This window comes from Rhinopithecus bieti, unplaced genomic scaffold, assembly GCF_001698545.2.
Source record: "Rhinopithecus bieti isolate Rb0 unplaced genomic scaffold, ASM169854v2 scaffold_6113, whole genome shotgun sequence".
Lineage (NCBI taxonomy): Eukaryota > Metazoa > Chordata > Mammalia > Primates > Cercopithecidae > Rhinopithecus > Rhinopithecus bieti.
Genome location: NW_016805390.1, coordinates 2,883,769 through 2,903,484, shown reverse-complemented (window position 1 = coordinate 2,903,484; position 19,716 = coordinate 2,883,769). Strand labels below are relative to the sequence as shown.

Here is a 19,716-nt window from a genome sequence, read left to right as displayed (position 1 = left end):
CTTCCAGGTGAGGCGATGCCTCGCCCTGCTTCAGCTCTCGCTGGTCAGGCTGCAGCAGCTGACCAGCACTGATTGTCCGGCACTCCCTAGTGAGATGACCCCAGTACCTCAGTTGCAAATGCAGAAATCACCGGTCTTCTGTGTTGCTCGCGCTGGGAGTTGGAGACTGGAGCTGTTCCTATTCGGCCATCTTGCTCCGCCCCTGAGTATGTGCTTTTTAAATGCTAGATCTAAAAAATCTCCTATCTCATAATTTTTGAAATATCTATTAATATTTTCTCCATTTCTTCATAGGTCAATTTTACTAAATTTTCCTACATTTTCAAATTTGTTTTCATTATATTGCATGTGATGTTTCTTATTATTAAATTAACTATTTTTTACATCTATAGTTTTGTTTCTTTTCTCAATCCTAATCTTGTAAGTTTTTGACCTCTCTTTTTTTTTTTTTTTTTTTTTTTTTTGGGGGGGGCTTTTTTTTTTTTTTTTTTGAGACGGAGTCTCAGTCTCATTCTGTTGCCAGGCTGGAGTGCAGTGGTGTGATCTTGGCTCACTGCAACCTCCATCTCCCGGGTTCAAGCGATTCTCCTGCCTCAGCCTTCTGAGTAGCTGGGACTACAGGCATGTGCCACCACGCCCGGCTAATTTTTGTATATTTAGTAGAGACAGGGTTTCACCATGTTGGCCAGGATGGTCTCCATCTCTTGACCTCATGATCTGTCTGCCTTGGCCTCCCAAAGTGACCTCTCTTCTTAATCAGGCTCAAGGCAACTTTTCTGTTTTATCGGTCTTTTCAGACTTTTATAGTTTGTTATTTTTACTATGTTGTTTTCCTTTCCATTTACTTCATGTTTACCCTAATCTATTCTTTCTTCTAGGTTTCTTTTGGTTTATTTTATTGTTCTTTTTATTAACTTCTTAAAATGAGGTATGCATTTCTCTATATTTTTGTCTTTATTCTTTAGTATTTAAAGCTATACATTTCCTTTTAGTGTAGCTTTTACTATATTGGCATATATATATAGTGATTGCCTCTAATCTATAAATATTGAAGGATATTAATCTTTTTGGTCATATATTTATATTGTTGCTTTTTTAAATTTGACATTACAGAATATGACCTATGTAATCTCTACTTTTTAAATGTAAAGCTTTCAAGCAAATGTATTATATTTTTTATACATGGACATAAGAAAGATTGATTATATATATGTACGTGCATGTGCACAGATTTTATACACACATACATGAATATATTCATGTATACATTTGCATATTATAATTTATCTATTGTTATTCACTTTCTCACCTTCCTTGCCTGATTTTGACCTTTAATCTTGAAATAATTTTATTAAATATATACTATAGTTTGATGTTTCTCATCTCTCCTTACATTTTCAATATAATTTCTTTATAAATATTTAGCTGTTTTGCTACTAAATGTATATTGTTTTGATTGCTATATCAACATGAATTGTGCCTATTATGATTTTAAAAGTCCCTCTTTACACTGCTTTTTACTTTTGAGCTTATATCTAAGATTTTCTGATGAAATATTGACATTTTCCCCTTTCTTAATGTTTGCATTTGCCTAGTGTCTCTTGGCTTTTCCCTTTATTTTCAACTGTTCTTTATCACTTGGTCTGAAGCAAGTTTCTTGTCAACAGCACATTGCTCGATTTTGTTTTTTTAACCTAATTTGACAGCTTTTGTCTTTTTACAGAATATTCAGTAAGAGGATTCAGTTTTCCAAAAGAACCAGAGCACAGAAGGGGGACTGCCTCTGCATATTTAAGTAGATTGTATTCCAAAGATATGAACATTGTTGAGGCGGGAGAACTAACTAGCTTCTTACATAGAAAGGTGTTTCTATAGGGAATGCTCCACAGAATTCCAATTAATTGTTTCACAGATTAAAAGAGTCACCAGGGTTCCCTTGTAACATTTCTCATCAAAGAGTGTTCTATGGGGAAGAGATAAAACCTAAACAGTCCAGGAAGCTGAGACAAGAAACTGCAAAAAAAAAAAAAAGAAGGAAAGTGAGCAACAAGATAATATAAGTCACCACTGAGCCAATTAAGGAGCAGGAGATGCAGCAGCATGTCCCAAACAAAACTGATTGGAGGTCAAGTGTGGACAACCAGAGCAAGTTCTGGCACAGCTAATGTATCCCCAGGTGTGAACTGAGTAACATGAAGAAAGGCATCCTCCTGCCACCTCCTGGTGAGTTAACAAGGCAGGAACACTGCAGGATGCAAAAATAACAGGCAATGCCAAAAGCAGAGGTGGATCCAGTTTTGTAGGGACTGAAGCTTAAGCTGTTACTGGGGGCGGGTTGCAGGGGTACGGGGCTTCTTTAAGAACAAGAATACAAAATTAGGTACAAACTTGAATATTTATTGAGATAAGGAAAGCAATCACAACAAATAACAGGGTCCTTGGAGATTCAGATCTTTCTCTTCAGAGCTCTTTGGACATGTTACCAGAAATGATTTCATGGAAATGTTTCCTGATTATAGCCAAGTGTTCCTTCTCCACATAGAACACCTGACAACTCCCATCTCTCTCAAGGGTCTTTTAGGTGAGAAGTCACTTAACTTTTTAAGACCAATTAGCCTCTAGGTAAATCTGCCTTTGTTCAAAATGTTGGCTTCTATGGGAGCAAGGGTAAGAGACCCATCTGCTCAGAGAAGAATAAACCAGGCAGCCAGACCGGCAATATAGAAAGCAATCCAAAAAAAAAAAAAAGAAAAAAGGTTGCCACCAGGATGTGGTAGAAAAAAAATCAGTAAACTCAGATTTACCCATCAAAAAGTCAGGTGAGTTGAGGACTCTGGCAGCAATGCATAATTTCTGAATCTTTACAGTTGGTTATGGCATACCTTATTGATTATTAGAGAAACAGTGAAACAAGCATAACTCCTGAGAAAAATACACTGAGGAAGGAGATTTTAGGACCTGTGAAAGGTGGACTTTTGGCGGCATAACTTGCTTTCCCAAAAAAGATGGGGCTAGATTCTATAAAGAGGGATGAACTAAATTAAAGCTTGGCCAACTTGGTGAACTTACACTAGAGCATTCCTAAGCTCACTCAGTCAAATCTTTTTACCTTGTCATTAACTAAATATAAATCAATTATGAAAGTTCTGAAGGAGCTAGAGTACAGTTCAAAGATTGCTAAACCCATATGAATGAACTAGTCACATTCTTTTTTTTTTTTCTTTTTTTAAAATTTTTTTTAGATGGAGTTTCACTCTTGTTGCCCAGGCTGCAGTGCAATGGTGTGATCTTGGCTCACTGCAACCTCCGCCTCCTGTGTTCAAGCGATTCTCCTGCCTCAGCCTCCTGAGTAACTGAGATTACACGTGCCTGCCACCACGCCCAGCTAATTTTGTATTTTTAGTAGAGACAGGGTTTCACCATGTTGGTCAGGTTGGTCTCGAACTCCTGACCTCAGGTGATCCACCCACCTTGGCCTCCCAAAGTGCTGGGTTTACAGGCACAAGCCACTGCACCCGGCCTACTAGTCACATTCTTATGCAGTCAGTGAGGCTAGTATAAAGAGCATGACCCATTTGGTGAATCAGATCAAGTTCTCCAAAGTCCAGTGTCCCAGCTCAAGATAATGTGAAGTCATTTAAAGGAAGTTGATTAACTGAAATTCCTTGTTGCAGAATCAGTAGAAAAAGACAAAAGCTTTTGATGGGATTATGCTGAATTCAATGTCATGGAACCAAACTGGAAATTTTCTGGTGAGGCATCTTCCTGAATCTTTAGGCTTTGCCAGGCTTTGCTTCTAAGAGACTACTACCCACCAATCCCTTCCCTGGGTAGTTGGAAAATTAGAGACCTTAACTTGCAGTGTGGCCTGGATTAGCTGGGGAATTGGGTGAGCGTCAGTCAGGTCATGTACCAGGAGTGCAACCTCATCTAAGGTAGTGGTAGAAATAATGGCAGTTGCGGCTGGGCGCGGTGACTCACGCCTACAATCCCAGCATTTGGGAGACCAAGGTACGTGGATTGTCTGAGATTAGGAGTTCAAGACCAGCCTGGCTAACATGGTGAAACCCTGTCTCTATTAAAAATACAAAAGAAAAATCAGCTGGACATGGTGGCAGGCACCTATAATCCCAGCTACTGGGGAGGCCAAGGCAGGGGAATCGCTTGAAGCTGGGAGGCAGAGGTTGCAAAGAAAGAAAAAGAAATAATGTCAGCTGAATTAGCAACACTGAGTTAGGCTCATTGACCTAAGAAAAAATCCTGTGTATCTGCCATGAGTCTCTTATGTGTATGCATAATGTTTTCTATGCTTTCTCAGTCTTTATAAATACGGGCTCTTCTTCCATTCCTGATTTACAGCTGATTCTCTGCTAGGGACTTGAACTTTACTTGATAAACCATTGAACATGCCAAAACCCTTGTTCTAGAGAATGGGCCCAATGTGTCTCAGTTTTATCTGTGTCCTGCTCCATACTAATGGACCTCATTTCCCAAAGAGACTCTTAGATCTATAACTTCTTGAAAGAAGAGTATCCGAATTTTGCAAACGTCTATTAGTCCTTGTTATTGTGCCAGCTATATTCCTTCCCACTGGCAGCATCAAATAATTTTTTTTATATATAGCTGAGGTTACATGGTTACTTGTACAGAACCCTGGACTCTGAACAGGTTACTTGTACAGAACCTTGGACTCTGAAGTCTGAGAAGTATAAATCATTCAATTTTTGTGTGTGGATTTTGTGGAGATAAATCATTAAATCAGTTTTGTGCCAGTTGATATTTATTATAAAGTTTCCTGTGTAAGAATCGAACATTAACAAAATTTGCCTTTGGTGTTAACATTTACCTGGGGAGGAATATGTTTTAAATGTTAAGGAGAAACTCCATTTTAAAATATTATTCACTATATACGTTTTATCAAAAAAAAGTATCTGCTATTAAGATAGAGTTATGGCATGTTTAGCTGGTCAATTTCTGTAATTTTTAATTTTTATTTATGGGGTTTAGGTACCAGATCATCGTTAGAGAGAATATTTGAAATATAGATTAGTCACTACATTTGTGAAGGTTTAGGAAGTATTTACTGAAATGAAAGACATAACCCTAGATGTTTTAAATGAAGATTAAGAGCTCAATCTAAATACAGGAAAGTTGAACAAATGTCAAAAAGATTCATGGTGGAGCATAAAACCGTACTCAACTCTAATTGTAATTGTCAGGCAAACTATAAATTCCATTGTCAATTGTGTAATAAATATAATTTATTGAATGTTTACTACGTTTCAGGCACAATTTTAAGCGTTTTGCATGAACTGTAATTCACTGAAATGTAACAACCTTATAAGGTAGGGACTATCATTACATTTTCAAATTACAATGTTTCAAAACAAAAAAATTGATAAGTATATTACAAAGCCAATTTAGATTTAATTATATGTTGAATCACAATGGGAAACTAATTTTTAAGATTGTGCTTTTCAATATTATTTAAGATAGAAATAAAATTATAACTGATTTTTTATAGTCATGGCTATAAAATCCCATCAAGTCTCTATAGAACTGACATACAGAATTTGATGTATTTCTCTGTGGTTATTTTTGTTGTAATCACCATAAACTATGAAATTAGAAAGGCCTGGACACGACCAAAATAAAGTAAACTGACAATTTTTAAAAGTTTGACATGTCTTAAATTGTGTCATTTTGCTTAGAAATTTATTTTATATTAAGGAAAGTCTGGAATATAATGTGCATAGAAAAGTGATGATCAAAATTCATAAATGCTCAGGCACCACTAATGTCAAACACATAGCACTGTTTTAAAATAAGAAGGTGAGTACAGAATCTAATACTCCTTTATGCCCAATGGATACATCAGAAAGAAAAAAATACCTCCAAGCCAAACTTGAGTACCAGTATTCACAAAGGCTACTATATCTAAGCTCTGATTGTAAAAACATTTTTAAAAGAACATTTTCTCCTCCATTAATTATGTCAATTGCTTCCCTAGCAATTTACATTCATGAACCTTGGTTTCCAAGGCATTTTATAATGACATCATAAATGAATGAACAGAAGCTTTTCAGCCTTCCCTTTATGTGAAAATGGTTAAGGGCACCTTTTAAGTGTTCCCATTGTTCTATCACTGTGTACTTCCTCTGAGAATAACCGCATTACCTTTGCCTACTGCAGGATATCCTTGAAAATAAAAACCAAGGTTTTATCTCAGTGGTAAATGTTCTGAAAGCCTGAGACAATCATTGCTGTACTTGCTAATTCCCTTGCTGAATCCCATGACCTTCATTGTCATCAATCTGGGAGAACGGCTTTCAAACAGTACCATTTTGGTGACTGAAAGTAAAATGTTTGTGCAAACCACCACAAGTCACATAACTGTATTTACATGTTAACAGAATAGCAGAACAGTCAACCAGAAGTTGCCATTAAGATCTTTCATACTGTTTGCATTACTTGAGGTGGTATATGTTTCCTAAAATAGTTAAATGCATTAACAATGCCCTATTTCAGTCTCACCTAATCCACTTATATAATGTGACTACTGGAGTATTACACATCAGTCTTTCTCCCTTTTTATTCCACCCTTGGTCCTGGTCCAGATTCTCTCATGCCCAGGTCATTCTTCTTATGGAATAAGGTAGAAGATATTGGATGTCATATAAATTACCACTCTTAGACTATAAATTACTTGTGTCAGGGCCCTGCCAAGGCTTTTAGTCAAATAAAGTCCAATGGGTCAGGCTGAGTACTGACGTATCCTTCAAACAAAAAGGATACGCAAATTTCAGCAATCTTCTCTGTAGACATAATTTATTTCTTTTTATCAATTACAACAGGTCCCTCCAGGGCCATGTCACCCAAAATAATGCATCAGATGTAAGGACTTGTCTTTTCCTCATTTACTTCTTGGACCTACTTAGAAAACTGGGGCAGCATTTTTTTTTTGTTAATACTGTCTTAAGTGCATGATCTAACTTGGAAAGGTGAATTTTAATACTAAGGATCAAGGCATTTTTTTGGCTTTAATCAGCTCTTAGTGATCTTTTAATTTATTTAAATAAAACAATACATTAAACTTCTATTTTAAAAATTAAAAATCTTGTTTCTCTCCTCTTTCTTCTAGGAATACACTAAATGCTATTATAGGAATGACAATAAAGCTTTCAGTTCACATCTTAGTCTTTTTTCTGTTGCTATAACAGAATATCACAGACAGGATAATTTGTGAGGAAAAGAAATGTATTTCTTATAGTTCTGGATGCTGGGTAGTCCAAGATCAATCAGTCACATCTGGTGAGGACCTCTTGCTGGTGGGAAGACTGCAGAGACCCCAGGTGGCACAGGGCATCACATGGTGAGGGGACTCCCAAGACATGGCAAAACTGGCCTTTTATAACAGTCTCACTCTTGTGATGATTAACCCATTCCCCATTAGTAACCCATTAATTCATTAATCCATTCATTTGTGAATGGATTTATCTGTTCATGAGGGCTCTGCCTTCCAAAGGTCCCACCTCTCAGCACTGATGCAATGGAGATCAAGTTTCCAGCACATGAACTTTTGGGGGACATGTTCAAACCATAGAAATCCACATAGACAAATATAGAAAATAATATTGCAGCATAAAAACTTGCATTTGGGAAAAGTGGGTGCATGGGGAGATATAACTGACTTCTCAAGGTAAAGAGAGCCCAACCTGAAGTGCCTCCTGATAAGAATACTATTGACAAGTGGGCAAATTCATTTATGGATATTGTGCCTAGGACTTGGAGATACAAGGTACTCAAGTTGACAAGAATTAAACAGAAGAATTGCTTGAAAACAATATAAAAAGCAGATAGAGCCCCTGAACTCTCTCTTACTTTAAAAGGCCAAGTAGTTAACTCTTCTTTATCCATGTCCCACTCCTGGGCAGGGGATCAAATTTTTACTCTCTGGAGAAATTGACCTAAAGAAAGTCTGGACAAACAACATTAAAATAAGGCAGGAATAAAGGCCAGTGTCTGAAAACATAGGGGATATATGCATGGCGGAATTCCAGGGGACTGTGACAGTCTAGGATGTCTTCACACTGAATGTTGGTGGGTTCAGAGGATCAGCATATTTTACCACTACTCCACTTCCATGCTTGAAAAGAAGACTGAAAGATTTAAAGATTCTCCCATATTTACATTGTGGAGTTCCCCCAATGAACTGTCAGCACATTTTCTAATTACCCCATAATGACATTTTTTCCACTAACACAAAATTCCTAGTTAGTAAACTTTAGTAAATAAGAAGTAGAAAACCAAGCAGTCACCAGAAATTTAAGGAAAGCTTTCCAAAAAAAGAGTCAAAGCAAATAGAATAAGGGATATCATATTTGAAAATCTCAAATTATAACCCTCTAATTGAAATCATTAGAGAGACAAAGTTAAATTACATACATAAAGGGAAAATGAATGCTATGACAAATAAATAATCTGAAAAGAGTAAAGAATTTTGAAAATGGAAATATAAGGGCCAAACTAATTTAAAAAAATAAATAGTAGAGTTTTGGGTTTAAATAAGATTGAATAAGCATAGATAAATCCATTCACAAATGAATGGATTATGAATTAATAGGTTACTAATGGGGAATGGGTTAATTATCACAAGAGTGAGACGATTATAAAAGGCCAGTTTTGCCATGTCTTGGGAGTCCCCTAACCATGTGATGCCCTGTGCCACCTGGGGTCTCTGCAGTGTTCCCACTGCAAGAGGTCCTCACCAGATGTGACTGATCTTGGACTACCCAGCATCCAGAACTATAAGATTAAATAAGACTGAATAAGATTAAATAAGATTGAATAAGATTTAAATCTTTCAGTCTTCTTTTCAAGCATGGAAGTGAAGTGGTGGTAAAATAAGCACATTATCCCTCCTCTCCCAAAAAATACAAATAGAAGCCTAGATCGAATGCAGTAGACAGCAATCTGAGGAGTCTCAACAGTAAATTGTAGCAGGTAGATTGGGTAAGAAAATTAGAATTGAAAATACTAAAAACTCAAGTGGTACATTTTCTGTTTTCATTTTGTTTTGTTTTCTTCTATATAATACAGTCTCAACTCAAGTGCAGTCAAATCCTAAAACTATATACTAAGCATGGACAGAAATACCTCTAAAAGAATATCTGTCTGTCTCTCTCTCTCTCTCTCTATTTTTTTCACCAGAAAAGCAGGAATAGGAACCTTTATGGGACAGAGACAGTATCCTTAGGTTTTTGTTTCATTTCGTTTTTCTGTTCTACCCAGATTGCGGGTGTGTTTCAGTTTTGAAGATGCATGTCAGCTGAGGAGTAGTGTGTGGTGAGCATGACAAATACCTAAAACTTTCAGGAAGGTGAATCCGTCTCTCTGACCATGGGAACTATGGTCTGAAGATGAATGCTAATCCCAAGATAATTCAAATATTGAAATTATGAAACAATGACTTCCAAATCAGCTATGATAATGGACTCTACAAGCTAGGGTCTAATACCCTCAAAATAAATGGAAAGACAGAACATCTTAGCAGGGAAATAAAAGGTATAAATGAAAATAATGGAAATTTAGAACTTAAACACACAGTATCCAAAATTTGAATTATATTACATATAAATAATGACGTGTTTCTTATTCAAATTCTGTAACTCTTTTCAACTTTTTTTGATTTTTTTTGTCTTGTCTGGAACCTCTAAAGAAAATACTGAATGATATCACTTAGTGTGGACATTCAACGTTTGTTCTAATCTTTAATGACCAAATTTGTCATAATATTATTTATAACCCAATACTTGGTTTTGATTTTCATACATTTCATTGGTATATTTACAAGGGTTCTTTTTCTTTTTCTACCGTTTCTATTTCTCTGAGGACTGTAAGTTATGGCATTTTTATATACTAAGAAATTTCAGCTTAATTTCCAATGTACTACTTTACTGTAGTCAATTTAACTCTAATCACATATATTATTCTTTTTGTGTTTATTTAAAGACTCCATTGGAAGGCGGAAATTTGTATCCAAAATAACTATGAAATCAATATAATTTAATAACAGACACCGTTCTTCCTTTACTTTTGACAATGGGCACAACTAAAGTTGTGGAAAAATAAATATTAATGAATAATCAACTATAATTATGAAACTGAATAAGAATGAGGAGCATAACGTGGGATGTGTGCTATTGTATGTTTAAAATGGACTAAAACAATATGGGTACTGTGTAGAAGAATAATCATAGATCCAGTAAGTCAATATGAAAAAAAGGCTCAGATCCATATATGGGTTTCTTATACTTTATGTACAGTCTATATAAATATAATATAATGGTAGTTCTAGTTCATGATGGGATAATATAGAATTTACTTATAAATGGCTCCTTTACCTTGCCCCATAAAAATCAATTTGTGGATGAAGTTTAATTATAATTAATAAAACTATTTGAAGTATGAGAAAAAAAAAAGAAAATAATGGAAATTTAGAACTTAAACACACAGTATCCAAAATTTGAATTATACTTGATTGCTGCAGTTTGTCACGGTTACTGTGCGACTGAACGAAGGGGGACGAACGCAGAAACGAAAACTTAAAACAAAAGTAACTATTTTAAAGGAAAGGGCCAGGGGAAGAAGAAGAGGCCTCCCTGTTTCTAGTGAGCAAAGGCAGAAGCCCTGAGCTTCTACAGCTCTTTGTATTTATTGGGTAGAAAGAGCAGGGAGGAGGAGGTAATGATTGGTCAGCTGCTTAATTGATCACAGGTTCACATTATTGCTAACAGGCTTCAGATGTGCCTAATCACAAGAAACATTGAGCTTGGGGCGTGACTGCCCTCAGCATTCCTTCTGGGCAGCAGATGCAGCTTGTCAAGTTTGCCAACATCCTGCTTTTATGAGAACAGTGTGCTGTTTACTCACATAGCCTCGAGTGATATACTGAGTTGATCATGACCCTCTCTCTCTCAGCCTACAACACCTGATAGACTCACTAGCAAAATGAGAGTGAGATGACTGAAAGTGGAATCAGTGAACTTGAACCTAGATCAACAGAAACTATCCAATTTGAACAAGAGAGAAAAGCACTGAAAAAAATGAACACCACCTCTCCCTAGGGTATTGTGGTAAAATGCCCAAAGGTCTAATCTTTATGTCATCAGAGTCCCAGAAGAAGACAAGAAAGGAAGGGTAATTTGGGAAAAAAAATTATATATATGTTATAAATATATAAATATATATAAATGCACACAAACACACACATGAGTAAGCAGATTGAATCAGTAATAAAAATTTGCCCGTCAAGGAAAAGCTCAGGGCTGGATGGACTCACAAGTGAATTCTACCAAACATTTAAAGAAGAGTAGATACCAATTCTTCTCAAATTATTCCAAAAAGTTGAAGAGGGAATACTTTCATACATATTTTATGAGGCCAGTATTACCCCGATACCAAAACCAGATGAGGACAGTATAAGGAAAAACAAACAAACAAACTATAGGCCAATATTCCTGATGAACACTGATGCCCAATCCTCAGAAAAATACTAGCAAACCAAATTTAGCAACTTATTTAAAGAATCATTCACCATAATCAAGTGGGATTGATCCCTGGGATGCAAGTGTGCTTTAACATACATAAATCAATAAATGTGATACATCGCATTAACAGAATGTAAGATAAAACCATATTATTATCTCAATAAACACCAAAAAAGCATTTGACAAAACTCAATATCCTTTCATGATAGACACTCTCAGATTAGGTATAAAAGGAATATACCTTAGCACAATAAAGGCCCTATATGGCAAGCCCATAGCTAGCATTATACTTAATGATGAATAATTGAAAGCTATTTTTCTAAGGCCAGGAAAAGACATCTTAATAGGAAAGGAAGAAATGAAATTGTTTTGTTAATGACATTTTATATATAGAGAACCCTAAAAGAACCTTGTCCAACCTGTTGCCCGCAGGCTGCATGAGGCCCAGGATGGCTTTGAATGTGGCATAACACAAATTGGTAAATTTTCTTAAAATATTATGAGATATTTTCAGCAATTTTTGTTTCTTAGCTCGTCAACTATCACTATAACTCATAAATGGGAATTTTTTTCCTCAATTCTAGCCCATCCATAACGGATACCAAGATATGAGGCATAAAGTTCTCTAACAATTCATATTCAACTTATTCCTAGTACTTTGGTTTGCAAGTCAAAGGTGAAACTTGAGCCAACTTGGAGTGCCACCAGCTGAATAGTAATCGATCTCAAGTCAAGAGTTGAAAGTTTAGCCAATTACTTTGAGTTAAGGTTGATTAAGTTTCCTGCCAATCATGTAATAATTCTGGGACTGCTATCATGATTCTAGATACTGAGTAAATAGACTAATCTGTTTAAACATTTTTCAAAGATTAAGTTTGGGCAAGATGGGTATACACTTACATACATAGGTTTATGTGTGTTCAGTTAGCGAATATGCAGAGAGATAAAATTTCATTCAAGAGAAACACTCATTTTTATGTAACCAATGTAGGAGGTGGCATAATATTTTTTAAGTATTTATAGTGGAACGGATATGGTTTGAAAACCGCCTCTGCCACCTTACCAACTGTGATATTTTACATAACTATTTAACTTCTTAAACTTCTGTTTTCTAATTTGTAACATTTTAAGGGGTTATTTTGAAGAGGAATAGCATACAAGGAAGGCACATGTGATGCATGCCTTGACATTTTTCTCTCAGGTTCTTCCATGTAGTAGGAAACAGTGTTAGTCTGTTTGCATTGCTATAAAGGGATACCTGAGGCACACTAATTTATAAAGAGGTTTGGCCAGGCTTAGTGGGTCATACTCATAATCTCAGCACTTCAGGAGGTCTTGGTGGGAGGATTGTTTGAGGCCAGAAGTTCAAGAATGGACTGGGTTAGTAGACCCTCTTTCTACATTAAAAAAAAAAAAAGAAAAGAAAAGAAAAAAAAATTAGCTGGGTGTGGAGGCTGCCTCCTGCAGTCCCATCCACTCAACAGGCTGAAGTGGGAGAATGACGTGAGCTTGGGTGGTTGAGGCTGCAGTGAGCTGTGATGACACTGCTGTACTCCAGCCTGGGTCTCTATCTCAAAAACAACAACAACAAACAACCAACAACAACAAAGACATTTATTTGGCTCACAAATCTGCAGGGTGTACAAGAAGCATGGTGCCAGCATCTGCTCAGCTTCTGATGAGGGCTCCAGGAAGCTTTTACTCATGGAGTAAGGCAAGGGGAACCAGCATGTCACATGATGAGAAAGGAAGCATGAGAGAGAAGTGCCAGACTCTTCAACAACCAGGTATCATGTGAACCAACAGAGTGAGAACTCACTCATTACCAGGAGGAGGGCACCAAGTCATTCATGAGAGACCTTCCCTGCTGACCCAAACACCACCCCACCAGTCCCCACCTCCAACACTGAGGAACACATCCCAACATGAGATTTGGAGGGGACAAACATCCAAACTGTATCAGAAAGTTGGCTGTCAGTGGTTCTGACCTCACTGAGTTAGGACTCTTTGATCAGAGGAGGATAATGGATTTTTTATTCTCTTTCTTGACTTCTCATACTTACTGAGAACATTCTAATTTTTTTGATCTTCTTAATAACGTGTGGAAGAGTAAGGTCCAGAGCCCAAGATTTGATCTCTGATTCTACTCACTGTTCTCTCTGACACTTAAATCAATACTTTAACCAGTTTTATTTATTTATTTAGAGATGGAGTCTTGCACTGTCATCCCGGCTGGAGTGCAGTGGTGTAATCTCGGCTCACTGCAACCTCCGCCTCCCGGGTTGAAGTGATTCTCCTGCCTCAGCCTCCCAAGTAGCTGGCATTACACATGCCCACCACCACACCCAGCTAATTTTTTGTATTTTTTAGTAGAGACAAATTTCACTATGTTGGTCAGGCTGGTCTCAAACTCCTGACCTCATGATCCGCCCACCTCGACCTCCCAAAGTGCTAGGATTATAGGTGTGAGCCACCATGCCCGGCCACTTTAACTAGTTTTAAAACAATTGTTACTTCAGCATAAATTCTACCTATCATAGAAATAAGCATGCAGCTTATAGGGAGTGTCTACGTTATTTTCCTCCTTGTTTTCATTGTATTTTATGTTTTCCTTGCTCAGACCAGACTCGTGCGATCTTTAGCTCTCAACTCATAAGTGGACACCTATTACTGGATTTAATTGAAGTGATGATACACAGGTGTTTTATGTATTTTTTCAGAATTTCTGATGTCACTCTGTGGGTATTCATTATTGATTTAGCAGATCCATCAGTTGGCTCTGAGGCTTGGACTTTTAATATGCCAGTTCTGGATTTCCCAGATCTTTCAGGGACTGTGTAGATAGTGAATATTTTCATGAATAATATTAAGATGTCGTATGTACATAAAAATTAGCACAGAACAAGCTCTGCTTCTTTCGGAAATAGCAGGATAAACTAACAACATTTATTGAGTGTCTGGTAGACAGAGTTCTAAAACGCTCCTATAAGGTTTTCCCAACTTAATACCCGGTACTGTGAAAATGATGAGAAGTATCTTTATCCACTCATTGATTAACGGGCATTTGGGCTGGTTTCACAGTTTTCCAACTGTGAATTGTGCTGCTATAAACATGCATGTGGAAGTATTTTTTTCGTATAATGACTTCTTTTCTTCTGGGTAGATACCCAATAGTGGGATTGCTGGATCAATAAGTCTACTTTTACTTCTTTAAGGAATTTCTTTACTGTTTTTCATTTGTATATCTTTTTTTGAGAACTGTCTATTCATGTCCTTAGCCCACTTTTTGATGGGACTGTTTGTTGCTTTCTTCTTGCTAATTTTGTTTGAGTCTCTTCTAGATTTTGGATATTAGTCCTTTGTCAGATGTATAGTTTGTGAAGATTTTCTCCCACTCTGTGGGTTGTCTGTTTACTCTGCTGACTGTTCCTTTTGCTGTGCAGAAGCTCTTTAGTTTAATTAAGTCCCACTTATTTATCTTTGTTTTTGTTATATTTGCTTTTGGGTTCTTGGTCTTGAAGTCTTTGCCTAAGCCAATGTCTAGAAGAGTTTTTCCGAGGTTATCTTCTAGAATTTTCATAGTTTTAGGTCTTAGATTTAAGTCCTTGATCTATCTTAAGTTGATATTTGTGTTAAGGTGAGAGATGAGGATCCAGTTTAATTCTCCTACATATGGCTTGCCAATTATCCCCAAAATGGTCATGTGTATATATATGACAAAATACTACTCAGTCATAAAAAGGAACGCGTTAATGACACTCACAGCCACCTGGATGAAATTGAACACTATGATTCTAAGTAAAGTAACTTAGGAATGGAAAACCAAACATTGTATGTTCTCACTCATAAGTGGGAGCTAAGCTATGAGGATGCAAAGGCATACAAATGATACAATGGACTTTGAGGACTCAGCAGAAAGGGTGAGAGGGGGTGACGGATAAAAGACTGGAAATTGGGTTCAGTGTATACTGCTCGGGTGATGGGTGCACCAAAATCTCACAAATCACCATAAAAGAACTTACTCACGTAACCAAATACCACCTGTTCCCCAAAAACCTGTGGAAATAAAAAATACAATAAAATAAAATGAATAAAAGTAAGCACTGTGCCAAAAAAAAAAAAAGAATATGATGAGAAATCACAAGTGTTATTATGCTACCTTTCCATGGCAAAAGGGATTTGGCAAATATATTAACATTACAAATCAGTTTACTTTGAGTTAATTAAACAGGAAATTATCAGGGCGAGCTTAATCTAATCACATGAGACATTTAATACCATAATACATATCTTTTTCTGTCTGGTATAAGAAGAGGAAGTCAGAGAGAATCAAAGAATGTGAAGAGGGACCTCATGTAAGGAGGTCTAGGAGCCTAGGGTGATCTTCAGCCAACAGTCAAAAAGATAACTGGGACAACCACAAGGAACTGACTCCTGCAAGACAAATGAGCCCGGAAAAGGACTCCAAGCTTCAGATGAAAATGTAGTTGGCTGACACTTTGATTTTAGTCTGGTGAAACCCTAAGCAGAGAATCCAAGTAAGTCCCCCTGAACTTCTCACCTAAAGAACAATGAGTTAATAAATAAGGGTTATGATAAGTCATGAAATGTGTGGTAATTTATTACAAAACAATATATAATGATACAGATACCTATTTGGTAGCCAGATATTATCCTATTTTCCACATGGCATTTAATTTAATTAACACAGCAACTCCATAAGAGACAGATCCTTTTAACTATTTTTCAGGTGGTAAACTGAGGCTCAGGTAATTTACGTGATTTGTCTAAGGTCCCATAGGCTATAAGTAGCAGAGCCCAGATTGAGGAGTGTTTGCCTGTTCATGCAAATGCAAGCAGCTTTCATTAAACTATTCTCGGAAGTCTGTCAGAATAGCCAGCAAGGATACCAACTATGTAGGGAAAGTCACTCCAAAGGAGTGACCCAAAGAAACACATTTTAACCTGAACTGCCTGCCTGGTAATATACCGAAGGCAAATCAGTCCCAAAGACTAAAATAGTTAATTTTCTGTGATCCCTCCCTGTTTTATTTAATATAATATGACCTTAACCTAGTCTTGATATTTGATTTCTGAACAATGAGTCAAGAGAGTTGCCTTCTCTATGTAGTGGTACTTTATTGTTGTCAAAGACTTGCCCTTTGGTGCTTCATATTTTGCTTTATCTACATGGAATACTACTAATTTAGGTGATAGCCTAACTATTTATAGTTAAATGCACCCACCAAATTCCCTTTACCCTTCAAATTAACTAAAAAGAAACAACTTCCTACTTTTTACACCACATAAAATTCATATTTTGCTTTAAATGTAATTTTCCAGCAGAGAGCCTAGTGGAGTTCACTTAAAACTAACCAAATCAGCTGTTAAATTGTCCATTTGATCACCAGGGTCACAGGCATAGTTATTTGACTGAGTTATGACAATGCTCAGAAACGGAAAATACAGTCAAAGGTTATCATCTAGTCCAAAACAATTCAACAGTTGTTTTATAGATTTTCATATGATAATATTGTTTTACTTTCTAGTACCCATATTTGATTTCATTTACAAATAAAATACTACCCACTCTATGAATCATGCTTTTATCTCAAATATATCTAGAGTGAATCTCTATGATTAACAATACAGAAATGCACATTTTAAAAGATTTTACCATTTATTATAAATAATTTAAGACAACTTTTAGATATATCATGTGTTTAACTCAATTTCCAGGATCCAGGTGGCCCAAATTAGTCTTTTTTATAAATTCTTTTTTGAGTTGAAATTATTCTTTCACACCTAAAGAACTCTATCTGATACTCTAGAAAGAAATATTCAATTGAATTTCACAACGTAGAACATTTCCTGCCTTCTCCATTGTAGATTGTGATGAATAAATATGTGCTTACTAAAAACAAATGATATAATGTAAGGAAATATATTATTTTGAGTCCTGATTCAAAGAAAATAACCAAATATTTAAAATTTATTTAAAATTTGTATTATTTATGTAATTATAACATCTTCAAAATCAATAATGATTTTCTTCATTTAGTATTTAAACACAAGTATTTTCTCATATTTCTATAGTCACCATATGCATCACTCTATGGCTATATAATTTCCGACATGTGCTTTTATTGGAATTCATTAATAATTTCATTATTTTTAGGTATTTAGATCATGGACCATTTTCCCCTACTATCATGATACCTGTTTAAATTGACAAATCATAGTTACATAGATTTATGGGGTAAAATGTGATGCTTTGATATATGTATATGATATAGTTTGATTAAATCAAGCTGCTTAACATATCCATCACCTATCATTTTTAATAATGAGCCATTTGAAATGTATTCTCTTAGTTATTTTGAAATACATAATACATTATTATTGACTGTAGTCACCCTGGTGTGCAATGAATCTCAAGATGAATATTTCCACGAACATTAAAAATAATTCTTCCATTTTGAAATGTCACTTTTCATTAATTGTGACTCTGATACTTCTCAGCTTGACATCTCCACTTATGCAATAAACAAAATTCATTGTACACTTTATCTTCCAGGGACTTGACATGTGCAAGTCCTTCATTTTCATTTTTTTTTTCTAAGCCAGCTCTCTCGATCCCCTCATATCAGTGCCTCAGCATCCAGTGATTAAATCCCGGCATTTCTACCACAGTCTATCTCCATCACAATGTTTCCTGTTTTGCAGTATAACTGGTGATTAACTTTAATTACAATCATGACCACTCTATAGCAGAGGCCAAAATGATGATTACACATCATGTTTCATAATATTTTTCAGTCAGATGAAGCTTCAGTAAAGTTACCCTGCTAAAATAACAAATTTGCATATCATTATATAGAGTTCAAATGAACTTATTTTATCCACTCCCACCCATTAGTCATCTTATTACAGTTTAGAAAATATATTGACTCTGGACCATGAGTCTGTAGGTAAAGGTAACAGTTATAATGATGAAAAAAAAAATTTCTCAGGTTAATCTGTATTTTTCCTGATTTAACTGATTATATCACTCATAGGCCATCAAGGCATCATTAGAAACTTTTCTATTGAACATAGTATTGGAAGTTCTGGCCAGAACAATCAGCCAAAAGAAGGAAATAAAGGGTATTCAAATAGGAAGAGAGGAAGTCAAACCGTTTCTGTCTGCAGATGACACGATTGTATATTTTGAAAACCCCATTGTCTCAGCCCAATATCTCCTTAAGCTGATAAGCAACTTCAGCAAAGTCTCAGGATACAAAATCAATGTGCAAAAATCACAGGCATTCCTATACACTAATAACAGACAAACAGAAAGCCAAATCATGAGTGAACTCCCATTCACAATTGCTACTAAGAGAATGAAATACCTAGGAATACAGCTTACAAGGGATGTGAAAGACCTCTTCAAGGAGAACTACAAATTACTGCTCAAGGAAATAAGAGAGAACACAAACAAATGGGAAAACATTCCATGTTCATGTATAGGAATAATCAGTATCGTGAAAACAGCCATACTGCCGAAAGTAATTTATAGATTCAATGCCATCACCATCAAGCTACCACTGACTTCCTTCACAGAATTGGAAAAAACTACTTTAAACTTCATATGGAACCAAAAAAGGGCCTGCATAGCCATCCTAGGCAAGAAGAACAAAGTTGGAGGCATCATGCTACCTGACTTCAAATCAAACTATACTACAAGTCTACAGTAATCAAAACAGCATGGTACTGGTACCAAAACAGATATATAGACCAATGGAACAGAACAGAAACCTCAGAAATCACACCCACATCTACAAACATCTGATCTTTGACAAACCTGACACAAACAAGCAATGGGGAAAAGATTCTATTTAATACATGTTGTTGGGAAAATTGGCTAGCCATATGCAGAAAACTGAAACTGGACCCCTTCCTTACACCTTATACAAAAATCAACTTAAGAGGGATCAAAGACTTAAATGTAAGACCTAGGACCATAAAAATCCTAGAAGAAAACTTGGGCAATACCCTTCAGGACATAGGCATGGGTAAAGACTTCACGTCTAAAACACCAAAAGCAATGAAAACAAAAGCCAAAATTGACAAATGGGATCTAATTAAACTAAAAACCTTCTGCACAGCATAAGAAACTATCAACAGA

At 36.0% G+C, this 19,716-nt stretch overlaps 2 long non-coding RNA genes across 2 annotated transcripts in view; one reads left to right on the top strand and one right to left on the bottom strand.

Annotated features, from left to right (window-relative positions):
* Positions 1-19,716, bottom strand: part of LOC108529789 (uncharacterized) — a 183,058-nt gene that overhangs the window by 115,250 nt on the left and 48,092 nt on the right. The window lies entirely within an intron of this gene.
* LOC108529790 (uncharacterized) lies at positions 1,974-16,097 on the top strand. Its single transcript, XR_001885674.1, has 3 exons — positions 1,974-2,223; positions 13,187-13,336; positions 15,860-16,097. It is a non-coding gene; the product is annotated as an uncharacterized LOC108529790 (long non-coding RNA).